General features: G+C 36.0%; 1 protein-coding gene and 1 pseudogene across 1 annotated transcript in view; both read left to right on the forward strand.

The window, feature by feature from the left end:
• Wnk1 (WNK lysine deficient protein kinase 1) overlaps positions 1 to 19,235 on the forward strand; it is a 132,074-nt gene that overhangs the window by 12,056 nt on the left and 100,783 nt on the right. The gene's annotated exons all lie outside the window — the stretch shown is intronic.
• Positions 1,544 to 1,898, forward strand: LOC117285015 (annotated as a pseudogene).

Here is a 19,235-nt window from a genome sequence, read left to right on the forward strand (position 1 = left end):
TTTTTTTTTTTTCTGGGGTTTGGAATTTCAATTTTGAGAATACTGAAGGTACTGCCTATGTGATACTTCACCAGTTGATATCAGCTGATAGTTGTTATTTGCTTGTTTACTCACTGGCTCAGACTTAAAAGAGTATATCTGAATTCTTGGGTTCTTTATACCATAGTGATTCTTGGAGGCCAGATAGTCCCATCTCCTTTTATACCAGTGATAATCCCTACTGGATACACAAAATGTTACCTAAAATAAGGTAGATTTCTCAAAATCATTACTCTTGTGGAACAGTAGATAGGTCAGTAGGGTCTTTTTTGACTTTACCATACCTACTAATCAACCTTTAATTCCCAAGTCTTGATTTAGATGTTAATTCTCCCATCTTTCAAGATGAATCGCGTTATTGTGTTTACTTCCAGAGCAGGGGAAACATTTCACCTATAAATATCTTGTAGGTCATTTAAGTCTATTAGAGAATTAAAACTTAAAAAGAAGGCTTTGAGAGTCTTAGTTGCTTTCCAGAAAACTTTTGGGCCTTTTGTTTTGTTGAAAACTTCTACATATCTACTTGTAGCTCTGTAGTATTTAATATTATTGGTAGGGACAGCTTTTATCAAGTCAAAAATAGAGCCTGCTATACCCTTTCTCCAGGGTCTGTTTGCTTTAGTTAAATCACTAAGAAGGACTGTATGTGTGATTCTCTACAGAACAAAGAAAATGCTCCCAGGTACCTTGATTTGTTTGTTTGTTTGTTTGTTTTTAAACAACAGAAAAACCACCAGTACTCTTTTTGGGTGGAGGCTAGCTCTTTTTTTTACTTTTAGACTGGGCCTTATTCGTTTACTAAGTTGCCCAGGCTGAGCTCCTACTCACTTCACTTTTCCTCTTGCCTCCGTCTCCCAGAGTCCAGGATTACAGGTATAAACTACCACCAGCAAGTTTTAAATGGTAGACTGTTTACTAAATATTTGTTTTTCCTAACACTACTATATAGAAGACTTAGTTCAGATTTTACTTTTGGTATAATTGGACAAATTGTGTTGCATTGTGCCAGTTTCTTTCTTTTCTTTTTGAGACAGAGTCTCACTGTATATTCCAGGGTGTCCTTAAACACATTATGTAGTCTAGGCTGGCCTGGAACTTGTGAAGATCCTCCAGCCTCAGCCTTTTGAGTTCTAGGATTATAGTCCTGAGCCATGATGCCTGGCTCTGTACTGATTTCTTTGTCTCCATAGATTTCTTGAACATATGTAGGGGCATGTTGATAAATGCTGTTGAGCATTCTATGGCTTAAGCATATTTTGATTTCATTGTTACATAATCTTTCAAAGATCTTTACTGAATATGTATTTGGTATGAATACCTTATGCAGTATGTAAAGACAAAGGAGTTGTGTGTGGTGTGGGAGTCCTGAAGCATGGAGTACCCAGATATGATTTGAGATGAGTTTTAGATTTTTATTTTTCCTTAGAAGCCCTGCAGCTACCCTAAAAATTGATATGTTGTTTAACAGCCTTATGGCTGATGATGGTAGCATCTACATAGAACTATGCCCTGTGGTCTTTTGGGGAAAACCTGTTGACTGGTTGGCTATATTCTTCAGTATGGCTGTATAGTCCATTGTGTTTTTGAATACTTTGGCAGTGTTGTGATGTGTTATGGACCATCAGTGGAGACTACTGTTCAAAATTCAGATACTGTCTTTGCTGACATCTTTATGGTATCCAGAGGTACCAATGGATCATGTTAGAAGGTGATAACCTACACAGAATTCTAGATTCCAGATGTATGGACCTATTCCATGTGGACCAATAAGAGGACACATATTCTTTAAGATTTGGCCTCCGAGTAACTTTGGACTTCTGTAAGAGAGCCCAAGTAGCCAGTGGTTTTCTGATGACTAATAAGCATTTATTCTTCTGACTTGGTTATTGTCTCCAGTTCAAGTGAATTTATTACTGCAGTTGAAATCATGTACTTATCAATGAACTATCTGCTGTTACAAAAAGAATACGTTACTCATTTTTTTTTAAAGTACCAGAATTGAACTGGACCTTGTGTGCGCTTGCCAGGCAGGCACACCATTTAATGTTTTAAACATTGGTTGTTCTTCATGAGTATAGCTGACTTCCTAAGTAGCACCAGTACTTAGCTAAATGTTACATGATACAGTTTTTTTCCTTATCATCCTGTGGATATAGTAGTACTTAACAACAACGACAAAAACCCCAAATTAAAAAAAAAAACTTTTATATGAGATACTTCCAAACATGATAGTTGTCCCAAATTTTCTAGAAACTGCCTTGTATGTCCTTGTTATTAACCTGTCTATAGTTTTTTTTCTGTCTCTAGTTTTTTGATGATATCCTTTTTGCATAGGATGTTCTAGGTTTATTATCACCGCACTAAAATATTTAAAATTATACTTAGCTCCATGTTATGTTTCTGTTGACTATCACTGACAACACTATTCTGTTAAAATGAAATGTTGTAAAAGAGTTGGTGCTACAGTAAGTTTACTACTTCCTTTTAAAAAGTGTCTTAGTACCTCCTTTTTTGTGGTTTCTTTCATTAGCATGCTTACAAGCCAGAATTCTTTTGCTGTTGCCAAACACAGAAACAAAATTTAAGAAATTGATCATTGATAGATTCGATTACTGAGAAAAATGTTAGAGTCGTGGTTAATATTTTGCAAAGCTAATTTTTTTCCACTTTCAGACTTTGTTCAGAGATTTGCAAGAAAGTTCATTGCTTCTCAGACTATTTGAGGCATTATGAGAATACTATAAATTAATAGTTTGGGTACAGTGTAACTGTGTGGTTCAGAGGTTACAAAAAGTCAAGTGGTAGAGACTTTAATAACTTTGAAAGTACATTGAAAATTCTTTGAGGAAGTTTAGTTCTGTATACTGACTAAGCTACTGGGGAGAAAAGCTTAGTGTGCTTTTCCCGTTTCCTACCCACTCAAGATAACCTTAACTCAAAAAAAAGATAACCTTACTCTACTTCCTTTATTTAATTTTTTAGTGAAGTCTACTCTAGAGCATACCAAACATTTTGAAAATACAGTACATTTATAGTGCTTTTAAAGGAAACTACTTCCTAATCAGTTTTTCCATTAGAAATAATATATATTCAGAGCCATTTTAGGAAACAGGGAAAAGTAAAAACTAAATTTCCATCACTAAAAGACAGAGCTGATATATATCACCTTGAAATGTTTCCCTTTTGTGTCTCTCTCCACCTCCCCCTCATGGTGTGTTTTATGTTTATTCATCCCCTCACCCACCTCACTCTGCAGTACATAGGATTGAATCCAGGGCCTTCACAATAAGCTATATCACCAGCTCTTTCTCAGACAGGGTTTTGCCAAGTCACTAGTTGCCCAGTGGTCTTGAATTTGTATTCTTCCTGCCTCAGCCTCTAGAACTGCTGGAATTGTACATGTACCATCATATCTGGCTAATGTAAATATTTTCAGCTATTGCATAATAGTTTCTTATATGGATACATAATAATTTACCTAATTTCTCCGCTAATGTTAGATGTTATTTTTGTATAGAACCTGCCTACCCCGCCAAAACCTGTACACACTTCAGAAGAAGAAAAATTTGTATGAATATGTTAATACTAAATTTATCGAGACATCAGGAGATTAATACAAGTTACCTTTGACCTCTACAATTACAAGAGGCGCTCAAAGTGGTGGCCATTAGTTTCCATACATTTATTAGTACAGTGAATGTTGCTTGGGTAATCTTGGTCATTGAGATTGCTGCACATGCATTTTCAGTTTCTTTTCTAAGGACTGATAGTGTAGTGGGTTTTCTGCAATACATAGCATCCTCTAGGGTCCCCTATATGAGGGTAACACCATCTGTTGAAAAAACATCATGCCATTTTTCTTTTCCTAAATGTGTATACATTTTTGAACAGACTGTACAGACCCATTCCTACTATATATTTTCATTCATATATATTCTTATATGTATATAGTTGGCATGAGTCTTAATCCATATGATTATGATTATGTTATATTCTTGATACTAAAATAAAATTAATTTATATAGTGTCACCACCTAATTTAGTAACGCTCTTGCACAACTCCTCTCTTCTCTGTCCCTTTAGAGCTCCATACTGTTCAGAAAGTTATAAGAAAAGACCTTTCCAGTCTTTCACCTATATTGTCAGTAATATCCCTGTTTATCAAGGCCAAACTACAGAATATCTTTAATAGCAGGATCTTTTGCAGAATTTTCCAGAGGAAAGTTCTAACCATTATTGCCTCAGCATCCTTCTCCGCCTCTGAACCTTCTAGGGAAGATAAAAGTATTGATCATGGTTTGGATGGATCTTCTCATCACCCACCCCACCCCCCATTCAACTCTTAAATTTCATTCCTTTCATCTCCTCCCTTCTGTTGCCTGTTTCAGGTGACTGTTTCTTTGGGCCTGAACTTTCTGAAACAAAAGCCAGCTGAAGGGACTGTCTGCCAGTTGCTTGTTCTAAAGTAATCTAAAGATTCCAAGCCAGGCCCTACAGTTTTTGGAATTGGAAAAAGGAATTTACCTATTATCTTTTGAACAAAGACAAGTCAAGCTGGATGTGGTGGTCCATGTCTGTAATCATGTAATCACAGCTACTCAGGAAACTGAAGCAGGATGATTGAGGCATCCTGGGTGACTACAGTGAGATCCCCATCTCAGAAGAAAAAGGGCATGTACCAGTACACCATCTGTTGATGAAAATTTTTTTGAAAATATTTTTCATTTGAGTATTTAATGCCAGTAGTAGTGCAGCACTCTATATATTCACATTTAGTTTTGTACTACTTTTAAGCATAGTACATGTAATCTCCCCTTTAAAATGGGTAGGCGAATTTCTAATTCTGATAATTTTTAAAAATTGATCTTTGTGGATACATTTATTACACTTTTTAATGTTTTTTCTTTTTCTTTTCTTTTTTTTTGACTTTTTGAGATTTTTTCCTATGTTATTTAGGCTGGCCTTAGAACTCACTACATTGTAGCTCAGGCTAGCCTCAAACTCATGGAGATCCTCCTACCTCTGCCTCTCAAGTGCTGGGATTATAGGCATGGCCACTATTACCAGCTTTTGCTATACCATTAAAATATAAATTTTATCTTAATATACTCAGATTTTTAAATGTTTATTGCCTGTTTATTGTTTAAAAAATTACTTCTGAGATTAGTTACATTAGTGGTTATTCCTTCCTAAATTCTGTCTTAGTATTTAGAGATTAAATTAAGATATTACTTACAAGTCAGGCATGATGATACATGTTTGTATTTATTTCCAGTTACATGGGAGGCTGAAGCAGGAGAATTGCAAATTCAAGTCTAACCTGGGAAGTTTAGCCAGACCCTGTCTCATAATAAAACACAAAGACTGGGACATATAACTTAGTGGTAGGGTGCTAGCATGAGTGAGGCCATGAACTCAACCCCTGGTATGGGGTAGGGGTCATAGGGGCACCATAATATGGTTTTCACCATAATAGGGTGAGGTAAATGGTACATCAATTGATACAGTTTCTGTGACAAAAATGTTCTTAAGTTAGATATCTTTAAATTTCTGCCTTGTTATTAATTATATTTTTAAAGATTAGTTGTATTTTCAATAACAGCTTCTTCTACAGCCTAGTGTGAAATTTGATTAGAAGTTTATTGAAAGGTATGTTTGAAGTACTTACTGTCTTGAAATACAGTTTGAGAATAGCATAAAGATAATAGATTTACTATTTATGAATCAGACTGTTTTATATAAATTCTCACTTAATACCTGTGATACATTCCATTTTACAGATGGAAAGACTAAAATTAGATAATTCACAATGATCACAACTAACAAGTGATAGAAGTAGGAGTTGATCTCATATCATTGTTTCTTTCATTCTTAGTGAAAAAGCTGAGCCTGCTTCTCTTAACCTTTGCAATTACTTTGTAGTACACATTTAAACTATTAGTTCAACTTGTTTGTGACTCAAAGACTAAATTAATAAGTTTTTAGTGTTCATTCTGGTGTTTCAAATTATAATTATTGACTGAATATTTGCAGACTTATTCACACAGAGTAGGCATTCATTCAGAATTGTTTGGTCATCATAAAGCTCGATACCTAATTCTCAACATTAAGCAGTTTTTAAAAGCTGGCATTTTGTTGATCATTAACAGAATTGTTTAAATATGAAGTATTCTTTTTTAGAATAATTGGAAAAACATTTTTTTGTTTTTGTTTTTTGAGACAGGGTTTCACTATGTAGTTAAGACTGACCTGGAACTCACTATGTAGCCCAGGCTGGTCTCGAACTCACAGCGATCCTCCTGCCTCAGCCTCCCAAGTGCTGGGATTACAGGCATGTGCCACCACGCCCGGCCTGGAAAAACTTTTTTGGTTGGTTCTTTGGACCTAAATTATTTGTCTTACAAATATTAGGGAAGAAGGTATAGTAATATGTCTTTGTGTAAATCTATGGTAATTTACCCTCCTATTTGCAGGGCCCCCTCTTTGTAGAGTATCAACTTTGTCTAATTCAATTTTAAGTTCGGTGTTTTTGTTGTTGTTATTGTTTTTCTAGGATACCAAGGATAGAACCATTTGCACTGAAGACAAATCCCTAGCCTTTTTCCAATTTTATTTTGAGACAAGGTCTCAAATTTGCTAAACTGCTCAGACTGTGCACAAACTTGTGATCATCCTGCATATACTTCAGAGTCTCACTGCCCCCTTCAAAGACTATTTATTACTCTTAGCAAAAGCAGTGCTAAGTCTTCAAGTTCTAATAGGTTCTCTGTGATTCCCTAGTTCCTTGCAGAGCATTTAAGTTCTTGCCTGTGAACATCACCATGGCCAGCACTGGGTTATCAGATCTGATACCTTAAGTTACTCCAGCTTGGATTGAGTTTAATTGTGACCCATGTCCTCTTTTGGAGGTTGTGATTCTCTTGCTCCCACCAAGGACAGTATTTTTTTTTTTTTTTTTTAGTGCTTGTAATCTATTCATTTAATATGGACACTTTTCCTCTTCAGCATACATAATAGATGCATTATATTCTGTTTTTAACAACTATTTAAGTTTCTGTAGAATCAAGGTACTATTATCACTTTTTATAACCATTACGCTACATGTAAACATATATATGCATACAATTTTTCACTCTCATTAACAATGCTCCAACCATATCTTTGTACATATTTGTCTTTGCACACCTGAAAAGGTAATCCCTATGGATAGACTGTTGTTGCCAACTTTGTACTTCAGTGGCACAATGGGTCATGCTGGAAAGAAGAAGGACTCTTCCTGACTTGTAAAATTTTACTGTTTTGAAGGAGACCTCTTAAGATATTTGTGTTGTTTTAATAGGTACATAGGTTACAAAAATGTAGTCTGATTTAGTTAGATTTTGAACTACTTTGCTTCTAAATTTGGACAAAACACAGAAATTTAAGAAATTTCAGTTGCATTGTGGTCACAGATATGCATTTCCAAACAGTGTGTGCTACATTACTGTGCGTAGTGTGTTGCATGCACTACTGAGCATAATGGCGAAAGAAAAGTGCCATAAAAAGCTAAGTACCAAGTAACTACCTAGAAAAAGCTTTTAATGGGAGAGCTGCCATGGTCATTAATCTGGTAGAATAGTACTTGAGGAAATGATTATATTAATGTGTGTGTGTGTGTGTGTGTGTGTGTGTGTGTGTTTGTGGGTTTTTTTTTTTTTTTTTTGGTTATTAGAAATCTAAATAGGAGTGAAGGGAGGGCAGAGGTAAGGGGAAAAAAATGAGAATCAAGACTTGCCATGTAAAGGTACATGATCCCAACAATGAATGTAACTGTACTGTATCCCTAAATGTACCAATAAACTCAATAAAAAAAAAAAATCTAAATAGGAGATTGAAATTAGCACTTAAATGCTAAAGTAGCTTTCTGTACCCTAATTGAGTTTATAGAGAGTTATAATAGGAGACTTGGTTCTAATACACAAACTATACAAGAATGACATTGAATAAGTATATTATCTTATTAGTGAATTTAATGGAAGAGTTGAACTTCCAGTCAACTTTAGGCCCTTGCCTTAAATATACTTATTCTTTCATAACCAAAGAAAAGGTTTTACCTTGATTCAGCCTAATTCCTGTAACACCCTCCAATTTGTGATGTATAAATGTTTTACTCTAGATGACTTTGTGATGGCTTTCAAACTTTTTATCACTGAGACTCATTCTAAGAAATATATGTTATGCTGTGGCTTAGTACCTAGACACACAAAGAGCCAAAAGTTTCACTAAATACTTTCTTTACTTGTAAAAAGCTGTATTTTCTGGTCTATTTTCATTTAAAAGAAAAAAGCTGTTTACAGCCCACTCTTTGTAGAACATCACATTTAGAATATAAACCCAAAGCTAGTTTTTTTCTTAACTAATTAAATAAAACATAAGTTGATAAAAAAATGTGCCACTAAATGAAAATACAGTGGCTGTATGAATTTTAGCACTTGCTTTTATTTGTTAAGCCCGACACAAGCTCTACAAGTAGTGTCTATAATCTTAGGAAAGAATAAATGATTATGATTTTGCATAATAGCTGCAGCTAGTCAAGTATGGTAGTATAAAGCCTGGCTGATACTGGAAGATTGCAAGTTCAAGTCCAGCCATACACTTTAGCAACTTAGTGAGACTGTATCTCAAAATAAAGAATAAAGAAGGGGTTGGGGAGCTGAGCATGGTGGCACATGCCTGTGATCTCTGCACTCAGGGAGGCTGAGCTAGGAGGATCGATTCATAGTGGCCTGCACTACATAGAGCCTATCTCAAAAAACAAAACGAAACGTGTTTTGAATTTATAGATCAATTTTGGGAGTAATGTCATCTTAACATTTAAGTTTTCCAATCTATTAATATGAAATGTTTATAAAAAATGAAATCAATATTTTTTTTAAAAGGGCTGGGGAATACAACTCAGTGTGAAGACCCTAGCTTCAATTCCTAGCACTCCCCCCAAAAAATGCTGAATCTGGGTGCATGTAAAATTCTAATTGCTAGATTGCAATGTAGATAATTAAATGTTTTATTTTTGCTTTTCATTTAATCTTTGATGACAGACATGGTACTAGCATTAGCTACAAGACTGCTCTAATAATTTCCAGCACCTTTTTGGATTTGACTTTTGTTAAAGGTACTTTGTGGAGATTATTGATTTAATTTTAAGATTTGTTTATATATACTGTTATTTTTTAACAAATGGATTTCTTGCTTTTGTGTTCTTTTGAGGACTTCTCAGCCTAATCTTGTCCTATTAGATTACCCCACCACCACGAGATTGAGTTCTCATGGGAGTTGTGCCTTTTTAAATGTAAGGATTAAAATGAACTTTTCTGGCAATGTTAATATTTGTGTGACCCTGACTACACTATTCACTTAATTTATGAGCCTTTATTCTCATCTGAGAATGATATTTTTGTACTTGACTGGATTATTGTGAATAACAAAAAAAAGCATTACATTCATAGTACATTGTGCTAATCATAGAATTAACTTCAGGAAGTAACCTGACATTTTTTAACTAACATTACTTAAAAATTCATGACTTAATTATCATTTCATTGAGGCTTGAGTTTTAATCTTGGGTTTTGAGAGAAAATACTGTAGAAATAGATATATAGCTTTTTTTGTAGCAAGTCTGTAACAGTGCCACTTTGTTGTGTTGTATATTATCTTATTTAGTTCTGTTTTATAGATGAAAAAAACCAGTGGAGCTATTTGTTGGAATAGTCGCTGAGGATGCATCTAAGTAAATCACTTAGTTGTATATCATTGAATATATCACTCCTAGGGTTCCTAAGTCTATGAAATTAATTAGAATTCAGAAATATAATTGAAATCTAAGGAGAAAGTAATGGAAATAAAGTTGTAATGATAGACTTTATTTTAATTGTATCTATCTCAAATTAGTTAAGAAAATAAATGCCTTGACTCAGTATTGTCTACTAGAAATATAATGTGCACCACACATGTAGTTTATTTTCTTATTTATTTTTTGCAGTACTAGTGATTGAATCCAAGGCTTTTTGCACTGAGCTACATTCCTAGCCACCTTTATTTTTAAAATTTTATTTTGAGACAGGGTCTCATTAATTCTCTCAATTGCCCAGTCTGGGCTTGAACTTGGCAGTTCTCCTGCCTCAGCTTCTCAGAGTGCTAGGATTACAGGCATGGGCCAACATACATGGCTCACATATGTAGTTTAAATTTTCTGATAGTCACATTTTTAAAAACAGGTGGAAATAATTTTGATAGTATATTTCATATCCCAGCATATCTAGATATCATTCCAACATGTAATCAATATAAAAACTATAAAAATAATGTATATTATTATTTTCTATTAAATCTTCAAAATCCAATCCCTATTTACACTTAAGAACATCTCAGTTCACACCAGGAACGTTCAGTGAAGTACTCAATAATGACATTTGGCTAATGACTACCATTAGCCAAATACTCAACTCTTTGTGGAGTATTTCAATTTTTTACTTCTGAATGCCTCTCTTTAAAATTGTTCTTGAACATTCTTTTTGTACCTGCTTGAGATGTTGGTTTTGAGTGTTTTATTTTACCACTATCAGTAATGAGACTATACTTGCAGGCATATGTAGATGAAGTCTGATTATCTACGTTTTCTTTCTTACCTTAGTTTCAGATTATAAAAGATTCCACCACCACCCCTTGTATTGGAGATTGAATCCAGGTCCTTTGCATTGATTAACATCTCTATCCTCTCTTTAAATTTTTTAAATTTTGAGACTGCCAAATTGCTAAATAGCCCAGGCTGGGCTTGAATTTGTGATCCTTCTGCTTCAGCCTCCCAGAGTGCTGGGATTACGGGCATGCACCACCATGCCTAGCTTAAAGGTTTTCATGATTAGAGTTTGAATACTTATTCATACACATTTTAGAAGATCCAGAAATGTAAAGAAAAACTACCTGTGTTTCCATCATCCAAAAAATAATACTGGCACTATTTTGATGAAATTTCATCTGGTATATACCTTTTTTGCATGCACATATGCACACAGGTGCATATGTGTGCACACATGTGTGTGTGTGTTCATATGTGTACATATGGGCTTGTGCATACTAGGCAAGTCTTGTGCCACTAAGCTCAATATCTGGATATTTTTATTGTTTTGAGACAGGGTCTTGCTAAGTTGCCTGGGCTGAGGTCAAACTTGATATTCTCCTGCTTTAGCCTCTGGAGTAGCTGTGGGTACAGGTGTGTTGCCACTTCCCCTCCTTCATGTGATTGTAAGGGTCTTTTTAAAAAATAATATATAATTTAACAATTGCAACAGATTTGTGTTAATGATACTCCTTTTTATTTAAAAAAGTTATATTAAAGTAGATTTACATTCAATAAACCATGCATGTATACATTCATGAAACTGTCACTACAATCAGAGATCTCTATTTCTATTTCCTGAATTCTTTCTCCACTTGCTTAAATCTCCTGTCACTATATTAGATTTCTGTCCATGCTCCATACCAGAGATTGAACTCAGGACCTTGCACTTTCAAGGGAGGTGGCAGCACCATTGAGCTAAATCCCTGGCCCTTTTAGAGATTTCTGACCTTTACCAATTTGTACTGGTTGCTTTTCTAGGTTAGTGCTGTGGTTAGAGATCTCCCTTCACTCTCATTTTGGCAATTTCAGTTTTATCTGACTGACCTTCCAGAATGCCATTTCCTTCTCTTTTGAGTCTCCTTCCTCATTTGTGAAAGTATGCCTTAATAGTGTTTTGAAATGGCATTTTGGAGATAAAAATATATTTTGAAACCTTGAACATCTGAAAATTTCTTTTTTCATCTTTCTTTCCTCCCTTTCTTAATGGGTAGTTTGGATACTGAATTCAGGATTGTAAATAGTTCCTTCATAATTTTAAAATCATTATTTTATTTTCTTTCAGCTTCCAGTATTGCTGTTAAAGTCTGTGCTAGGAATTGAATGTGGGGCCTTCCACATACTAGGCAGACACTGTTAACTGAGATAACATCCCTAGCCTCTGTTATATTTTGAGACAGAATCTTAACTAAGTTGCCCAGGCTGGCCTGGAACTTGTAATCCTCCTGTCTCAGCTCCCATGTAGCTACAATTACAGGCATATGTCACTCGTGCAGCACTTTTAGATTTGCACCTTGTAACCTATTCCTCCCCTATTTCCCTCTAGTAAGTTTTCAAATTTCTCTTGTTGACCTCCGTATTTGAATTTTCATAATGATATATGTCTAGGTGTGGGTCTGTATTCATTGTTGCTATAAGTGTCTAAAATTCACCATCAATTTTGAAAATTTTCCTTCCACTTTTTTTTTCTCTCTCTATTTTTCTTCTTACTTTTGGAAGGGCCATTACATGTATGTTGGTCCTCTAGACCTATGGTTTAATTTCCTTATCTTTTTTTGCAAAACTGAGGATTGAAACCAGGGCTTTTGTATTAGGTATATCCCCAATCCTTTTTCATTTTTTGAGACAGATCCTGGAAGAGGCTAAGTTGCTATATTAGGCTTGAATTTGCTGTCCTTCTGGTTCAGCCTCAGAGAGTGCTAGTATCACCAGTGTGCACCACCACCACACTTGGTTTTTTTCTTTTTCTGTAAGATTTCTCTCAAATTTGGGATCCTCCTGCTAAGCCTCCTAAGTGGTGGGATTATTTGTGTGCACCACCACACCCTGCTCTGGAAAGCCAGTTTATTTCATCAGGTATTTGTTAATAATTTACTTTGTAAAAGATACTGAAAAGAGCAGATAAAATTATCTGCGCTTACAGCTTACTTAGCATCAGATATTGCACTTAAAGTATTAACATTAATTATTAATAGGTTATGTTATTCAACAACTTTTCTCCATTTCTAATCTTAAATTGGAAGAGAATATTTGCCTTTTTAAATTTTTATACATATGGTAATATAAGAGTCATTATATCCCACATTTATATCTCCAGGCTGTAAATAGCAGGTTTATTTTTCCCAGGATCAATAGAGCCAAAGGGCCTGTAACAGAGGAGGGGAGTAATAGGGTTTCTCAGTACCACAACTTGGTCTGCCTGCCTTTCTTCTCCACTTAGGCCTAGGGTTAGGAACATTACTAATTACCTTGGTATTACCCAAATGCTACTTCTCCCCCATCCTACTTCCCAGCTCCTTCCCCCTCCCCAAAGTAATGAGAGTATTCTGGAGGAAGAAATTAGCTACACAAAAGGTAAGAGAGAAGTAATGTGTGAGCTGAGGAATAACAAAGGTCTAAAGGTAAAGGAGGTTGGCAAAGAAATATAGTTAATACATGTATGACAGTGGACCCTTAAGTTATGACCAGCCCCACATACAAACAGCTTGGGTTATAACCCACTTTTAGTTTTAATTTATAACCAAAATCTTGAGTTATAACCTGAATGCTAGTCTTTCCCGTATGGGACTAATTGAGAAATCCTGGACCAATGTTTCTCAAAGGACACTGAGATCTGCCTGGAAGAAAGTGTGGCCTAAAATTATACAGGAGAGAGACTCTAAAGACTGTGTAGAGGAGCCTGAGCCTTCATTGTGACCCTGTGGCTGATGACACTGTCATTATAACAGAGTCCATAGGCTTGCAGATAGATAGTGGTGATGCTGGGGAAGACTCAGAGGAGTTGTCTAAAGGGGAATGGCTGAGCAACAGACAGTGACAGCTAAGGAGCTTTCTGAAGAGGAGGAGAAGTATCAACAATCAATGCTGCTAAGTTCTGAAATAAAGGAAATCCTGAAAAAATGAACAGAGCTCCCAACATTTGTACAGAAGACCCATTCAGACAGAGAAAAGGCCAACCGTTGCATTTATTTGCTTAATGACAATGTCATGTCATACTACGTAACAATGTTAAAGAAAAGAAACAACCTTAGGTCAGATTTTAGTTCTAAAGAGGTTGAGATCTAGTGAGCCAGAAGTAGGTCCTGGAGGGCTACAGACTCTACCAAGAAGAGAAAGGACACCAGAGAGCCAGATTCCTAGTGTTCTCATGGAAGGTCTCTCCTTCCAAACAGTAACCACCTTTCATTTTATTCTCCCTGCAAGTGAAAGATGTTAACTTGGATGGTAAGTACAGTATGAAATTGTTGTTTCTGGTAAAGTAGGCACATTTCATTACTTTTTGGTGAATAACTAGGAAAATCATGGGTATTTCTGGTAAATTCCGCATATTATACAACCCTTTTGTATTATGAAAAGATTAGTTAAGGGGCACTTTGGTAGGTTTGGGACAGATTATGGGTTTTTCTGTTATTTCTTATGGGAAAAATAATCTTGACTTACAACCAGCTTGAGTTATAACCAGTTTAGGTGAACAGATTTGAGTTCATAAGTCAAGGGTCCACTGCATTTCTAATTAATGTACTTTACCATTTTTGTAATATTGCTATTCTTGTTAGAAAAACAGCAGATTAAGAACACATATTTTTGAGATTAAATCATATATATTAATAGCAAAACCTGAAAGTTCTTTCTTGCCTCTACCCTCCTGCTTTTTACTCCTTTTCAAAGAGGAAGCAATATATATTTATGTGTGCTTCATGCATTTGCAAATATATGGTCACATTTAAAAAATTAATAACTTTTATGACCCTTTAATCCCTTTTATTCATGGAGCTTTTATCCGGTCTAGTGAATTGTGAGGACAAAAGACAAAACTTAAATTCATGTACCATGAAGGCTGTTTTCCAGCTGGAGATACTGCTCAATGATAGAGTGCTTGACTGACGTGAGGATTCAGTTGTATTGCAGGTGGGGAAGGCTCTTTTCTTCACATGTAAAATGAAGCACCTGCATTTTAGGATTACTGCAATGATTGAATGAGACTACACATGGCCTCCTCAGTAAGCTAAAACAGGGTAGCTACTATTCTATTATTAACAAAGTCAAGACTTCTTTATCATCTTCTTGTATCAAGTAAAAACTGAGCCTGATAAAACAATTTTTTTTAATAATTGCAGTAAAAGAGATTTGTTAGATAATAGTATAGTCTTCACAGTATCTTCAGAGTCTTAAGTAATGGGCCATTTTTTCTCAATACACGTTTTTGTCTGGAACCAAGACAGAACATGAGATTAGGACCATAGAGGTTTTCTGTTTTGTTTTTGGTGGGTCTTTGTTTTTGTTGTTGTTTTTTTTTGAGACAGGGTCTCACTATGTAGTTGAGACTGACCTAGAACTCACTATGTAGCCCAGGCTGGTCTCAAACTCACAGCGATCCTCCTGCTTCAGTCTTCCCGAGTGCTGGGATTACAGACGTGTGCCCCCATGTCTGGCTTTTGGTGTCTGTTTTTTTTTTTTTTTTTTTTTTTTTTTTTTTTGAGGCAAGGTCTCACTATGTAATTCAAGCTGGCCTTGAATGGGCCTAGGCAGGCCTTGAATTTGAGGCAATCCTCATGCCTCGGCCTCTCAAGTGCTGGGATTATAGGCTTGCACCAGCACGCTGAGCTACCATAGACCGACTTACAATGAAATATGGCATACTTATGATAAATATGACAGACTTATGATAATTTATATAATTTTATTAAATTGCCATTTGTATTTGGAAATATCTGTAATGAGGTAATTCTTGAAGAGTTTATCTGTTTGTATAATTCAGTGGTTTAAAAAATATACTCTGGGCCCATGGATTTAGTTCTGGTTCCACCACCTGTCTCACAAGTGCAAGGACCTGAGTTCGATCCCCAGTACCCCCCCAATACACATTCTGTTGTACAACCATAATAGTACAACCATAAATGTACAGCCATAAATTTTCACCCCCTTTCCTAGTTACTTTTCTTGTTGGGACCCAATACCTGACACCCACAACTCTAGGGAGGAAAGGTTTATTTGGAGGCACAGTTTGTGGCAGCTTCAGTCCATAGTTGACTGGCTCCAAGGCAGCACAGCATGGCAGAGGGCCACGGAAGAGGAGAAACAGCTGAGGGCATGGTAGCAGTGGTAGAGAAAAATCAAGGCAGGAGAGATACACCCTTCTAGGCTACACCCCTACTGACTGACCCACCTTCTGTAAGCAGGCTTCACTTTTCCATCAGTCCACTCTTCAGTATACTAATTCACTGATGGATATCATGCCTCCAGGTTACAGTCACTTCTTCAAACCCCCAACTGGAAGCACATGAGGCTTTTGTGGGGACATCTAGATATAAAACCATAGCACCCAACTTAAGATCTACTTTTCCTCCAAGTCCCCTCCATCTGTGGGTAACCACTACCCCATTTTGTTTCTAGATTTGCCCTATTCTGACCATTTTATATTAAGGATACGTGTAATACATGGTCTTTTGTGACTAGCTTCTCTTAGCATGTTTTCAAGGTTCACCCATGTTGTAACAGTGATGAGAACTTCATTCTTTTTGGGGTTTTTGTTTTTTTTTGAGACAGGGTCTCACTATGTAGTTGAGACTGACTTGGAACTTACTATGTAGCCCAGGCTGGTCTCAAACTCACAGCGATCCTCCTGCCTCAGCCTCCCAAGTGCTGGAATTACAGGCATGTGCCACCACACCTGGCAAAACCTTTTTTATGGTTGAGTAATATTTTATTGTAGGGATAATACCACATTGTATTAACCCATTAGTTGATTGAGGCTTGTGCTGTTTCTCTACTTTTTGATTATTATATAAGTAATGCTGCTGTAAACACAAATCATAAACTTTTTAAATGGACGTATATTTTAATTTTAGACAGATACTGAAGAGTGGAATTGTTGGGTTGTATAGTAACTATAGTAAGTCTTTTGAACCTTTTGAGGAACTACTTTCAGGTATATCTACCACCAGGTCTGGAGTGTATGTACCAGTCTACATCTGACAGCTGTGAATGAAAATTCCAGTTTTTCCAAATCAGATACTCATCAACACTTGTTTTGTTTCATTTTTCTAATTTGTTTTGTTTTCCCCCCAACATTTTTTATATATAACATTTTAAAAAACTGTTGTTTTCCTTTTTTTTTTGAGATAGGGTCTTGCTATATAGCCCTGGCTGGCCTTGATTTGCAGTCCCCTGCCTCAGCCTCTGGAGTGCTGGGATTACAGGCATGTATCATCATACCTGGCTAGGTTGTTGAATTTGGCCGTTCCCTCCCTCCTTCCTTCCAGCAGTGCTTGGGACTGGACCCATTCGTGCTAGATACATCCTCTGCCCCTAAGCTATATCCTCACCCTTTGTGGTGTATTACATTGATTTTTAGATGTTAAACCAGTATTGTATTCCTGAGAAAAAAATCCCATGTGGCCATGGAAAAAATTCTTTTAAGTTCTTGCTAGGTTGGATTACTTGTATTTTGATAAGGATTTTTGTGTCTGTGTTCATGAAGAATGTTAATTTTTTAGTCATTCCCCCGCCCACCACTACTTTGCCTCTTTTCTTTGAGACAGGTTCTCACTATGTAGCCCAGGCTGGCCTTGAGCTTGCAGGGATTCTCCTGCCTAACACTCCTGGGTACTGGGATTACAGACATATACGACCACATCAAGCAGTTTTTAGTTTTCATGACATTTCTCTATTTGATTTTAGTGTTAGGTTAATACGTGGCCATAATATTCGTCTCCCATTTTTGGGAAGAATTTGTGAAGAATTGATATAAAGAATTCATCAATGAAGGGCCAGAGATTTAGCTCAGTGGTTTTGCCACCTGCCTCACAAGTGCAAGGACCTGAGTTCCATCCCTGGTACCCCCCCCCCCAAATTCATCAGTGAAACCATCTGGACCTGGAAGAGCTTTTCATTATGGGAAGTTATTGTTTTCTGTTTTGTTTGTTTGATTGATTTTGGGGATCAAACTCAGGACATTGAGCTTGTGAGGCAAATGCAGTGCCACTGAGCTAAATCCCTGGCCCAATTATGGGAAGTTTTTAAGAATTACTAATTCCGTAGTTTTACTTGTTACAAGTTTATCCATGTTTCCTGTTTCATCTTCAGTCAGTTTCTATAATTTGTGTCTTTTGGGAATGTTTCCATTTCATTTAGTTTCCTTAATCTGTTGCTGTACAGTCTTTCATATATAAATAGGTCATTATATGTGAACAAAATTACTGTTACTGTTGTTATCAGTGGTACTGGGGTTGATTGAAATCAGGACCTCAAAGCATGCTAGGCAAGTGTTTACTGCTGAGCTGTATGCCCAGCCCTTTAAACATGTCTTTTTTATTGTATTTTATTTTGAAGCAGGGTCTAGCTAAGTTGCCTATGGTGGCCTTGAACTTGCTATCTTCATTTCATGTCTCAACCTCCCCAGTAGCTAGTATTACAAGCATGTACCACCATGCCCAACTACCTTTGTTCAGCTTTAAAAAGTTTTTTCTACTTGGTGGATGGTGATTTAGCTCATTGATACTGTGCCTGCCTTGCAAGCACAAGATCCTGAGTTCAATCCCTGTTACCAAAAAGATTTTTTTACTTTTAAATGGACAATAAATCCTATGAAGAGATAGATGTTCAACGTTACTAATAAGAAAAATCCAAATCAGAACTACGGTGAGGTGTTTCCTCCTACTAGTTAGGATGGGTACTATAAAAATAGCAGGTGCTATAAAAAATAGCAAATGGTGAGAACATAGAAAAATTACAGCCGTGGCAAACTGTTGGGGGAGTTATATTTTATTTTAAATTTTTTAAAAAATAAATTTTATTTTATCCCACCCCCCCCAAGCCTCCTGTGTGGTGGAATTTTTAAATGTCGCAATCACTGAAAAAAAGTATGATGGTTCTTCAAAAAATTAAAAATAGAGCTACTATATTTCTAGCAACCCCACTTCTGGTTATATATCTAAAAGAATCATATGAAAGTTAGATCTCAAAGACATATTTGCACACTCACATGCATAACAGTGCCATTCACAGTATGAAAGAGGTAGAAACAACTCAAATGTCAATAATGGAAAGTAAGTGGGTAAATAAAATACGCTGTATTCACACAATTGAATATTATTCCAGTTTAAAAAGAAAGGAATCTACACCTAGACATATAATAATCAAGATTCCAGAAATCCAACAGAAAAACAAAATACTACAGCCATTCACAATGAAAGAGGTAGAAACAACTCAAATGTCAATAATGGAAAGTAAGTGGGTAAATAAAATACGCTGTATTCACACAATTGAATATTATTCCAGTTTAAAAAGAAAGGAATCTACACCTAGACATATAATAAAAACA

Source organism: Fukomys damarensis, unplaced genomic scaffold (genome assembly GCF_012274545.1).
Source record: "Fukomys damarensis isolate Sample0158 unplaced genomic scaffold, DMR_v1.0_HiC HiC_scaffold_5, whole genome shotgun sequence".
Classification (NCBI taxonomy): domain Eukaryota; kingdom Metazoa; phylum Chordata; class Mammalia; order Rodentia; family Bathyergidae; genus Fukomys; species Fukomys damarensis.